At 77.8% G+C, this 2500-nt stretch overlaps 1 non-coding gene across 1 annotated transcript; it reads right to left on the bottom strand.

Moving 5' to 3' along the window:
• Positions 1-946: 946 nt before the first annotated feature.
• Positions 947-1099, bottom strand: LOC138065267 (5.8S ribosomal RNA). The gene has a single exon (XR_011138336.1). It is a non-coding gene; the product is annotated as a 5.8S ribosomal RNA (ribosomal RNA).
• Positions 1100-2500: the final 1401 nt, after the last annotated feature.

The following is a 2500-nucleotide window of genomic DNA, read 5'->3' as shown; positions in this document are numbered from 1 at the left end:
GGCTCCTCCTCCCCGGCCGCTGACCTCCGCTCTCGCCCCGGCACGGGACGACGGCGCGGCAGCGCCCCTCCCCCCCCCCCCTTTCTGCCCCCCCCCCTCCCCCGTCTCGCCACCGAACGGCGCCGCCCGCGCTTGCCCCACACCACCGCCCCGCGGAGACACCCGCGCGCCGTCGCTGCCGGCCTCAACGCAACGCCGCGGCTGACGCCAGCCGGCGGGTGGAAGTGGCTCGGCACGCACTACGGACGCGGGTGCGCCGCGGGGGGGGGCAGAGGGGGCTCGGCGGGCGCCGAAGCGGCAGCAGTCGGGGCAGGGAGAGGGCAAGGGGAGGGGAAGAAAGGCAGCCGGCCGTCCCCCCCGCCGGAGGGGAACGGGGGACCAGCGCACCACCGGGAGAGTGGTGGAGGAGAGCCGTCGTACGGCGGGCACTGGCGGTGGCGGCGGGCGGCGGCGGCAGGTGCCGGGCCACCGCGACCGACCGAACCTGGGGGCCCGGCGGGACGAACTCCGCACAGCGGGCGCTCCGGGAGCGGGGGTTTCCCGAGTCTGCACTTAGGGGGACGAAGGCCCGGGCCCACACGGGGAGGAGAGGCACCCCCTCTCCCCGGCGGCGCGGGCCTGCGAGGCGCCCCAGCCGCGCCACACCGCACACACCGCGCAGGGCAGCGGTGGCCACCGGGCTCGGAGGGGAGGGAGGGCAGGGCAAGGCACGCCGGCCGCGGACGGTGGAGGCGGACGGTCGGCCGGAGCCGGGCAGGCAGGCCAGCCGGAAGACCGGGGCCACCGGTGCACGCACCGGTGGTCCCGGCTCCGCCGCCGCCGCCGACTCACCGCCGCCGCCGCCCCCCCACCGACTCGCCGCCGCCGCCGCCCCCCCCGGCCCCCCCCCGAGGGGCGGCACACCGCTGCGCCAACGCGGCAATGGGGGTGACGATTGACCGTCAAGCGACGCTCAGACAGGCGTAGCCCCGGGAGGAACCCGGGGCCGCAAGTGCGTTCGAAGTGTCGATGATCAATGTGTCCTGCAATTCACATTAATTCTCGCAGCTAGCTGCGTTCTTCATCGACGCACGAGCCGAGTGATCCACCGCTAAGAGTTGTCTCGGTTTCGGTCCCCACCGCGCGCGCGGGGGGACCGGGCAGCTTTCGCAGCCCCCTGAGGGCCCCCATCCGCTCTGCCTCCCTCCTCACGCCGACGCCGGCTGCTGAGCAAGGGACAGCGGAGAGAGAGGGCACGCCTCACTGACCGTACAAGCACAGAGGGAAAAAAAAAGGGGGGGGGGGGGGAGAACAGACCCGAACGAGAGGGGCGGGGAGCCCTCGCTCCCGACCTGGGACAACCCCTTTCTCGCTTCGAGTCCGGCCCAGGCGCCCGGCTCGGCCTGGCCCAGCAGGGAGCGGCGCGCCAGCCGCGCCACCTGCCTCAGGGACCGGGGTGTGGGTCCCCGCGGAGCCCCGGCGTCGGAGCCCGGCCGCCGCTGGGAGCGGCGCCACCCGCTGCCCGCGCGCCCGCGACCCGCCAGCCGCACGCTTCCGAGCTCCTTCGCTCGCCTCACCGGCCTCCAGCTCCGCCGCCCCGGAGACGGCACCCAACACCCGCCTGCACACACGCAGCCTCCCGAGCGACGCCACGCACTCGCCCGTCCCTTCCGCGGGCAGACGCCTGGCGGCAGGCAGACGGGCGAGGCGGGACGGACGGGGAACGGCGCCCGCTCTCCCCGCCTCCACGCGGAGACCGGGAGGGGCCGCCCCCGCCCGCCCGCCCGCCGCCCGCCTGCCGCCCAGCGAAGCCGGGTCGGGCAGAGCGAGGCAGGCGCGCCGGATGGCGGAGTGCCGGGGCAGGGCGGGGGGGGAGGGAAGGAAGGGTGCCGCCGACGGCCACGGCGGGAGACTGAGAGCACCGGCCAGGGAGGAGAAGGGATGCGCTGGGGCTCGGCGTCCGCACCACCCGCGGTGGGGGCTCGCCGTCCCGGCGGCGAGCACGCGCTCGCGCCGGGGTCGCGCGTTCGAGGCAGGCCGGCGCAAGCCGACCGCGCGGCGTCTCTCCGCCGAGACCAGACCGCGGAGAGAGGGGGCAGGGTACCCCTCTCCGTCCCGGCTGCCCGCGGGGCATGCACGGGCCGCGCCGGCGGGCATGGGGGGGTGCGGCGCCCGCGCGCGCCGACCCCCCGGCCCCTCCGGCAGCACGCCCGGCTGCCCCCCGGGTCGCATCGGGCCGCCCGAGTCTTTAAACCCCCGCCCGGCTCTCCGACCGAGAACCCTCGGGCCCGGAGCCCGGGGCCCATGGCCATCCCTACCCGGGGGGGCCGCTACCGGCGGCCGCGGTGGCCGGAGGCCCTCCTCCTTCCTCCCAGCGCGCCCCCCCCCCCCGCCGCCCCCCGCCGCCCCCGGCCCGGCCGACTCGCAGCGCGGCCCCCACACGGCACGGCGTGGGGCGGCTGGAGCGGTGTGGGGGGGGGGGGAAGGGAGGGGAGGAGGAAGCGTGGAAGGCCGGCAGGGC

This window comes from Struthio camelus, unplaced genomic scaffold, assembly GCF_040807025.1.
Source record: "Struthio camelus isolate bStrCam1 unplaced genomic scaffold, bStrCam1.hap1 HAP1_SCAFFOLD_142, whole genome shotgun sequence".
NCBI classification, from domain to species: Eukaryota; Metazoa; Chordata; class Aves; order Struthioniformes; family Struthionidae; genus Struthio; species Struthio camelus.
Note: the sequence above shows the minus strand (reverse complement) of the source record. Positions and strands in the feature narration are given on the sequence as shown.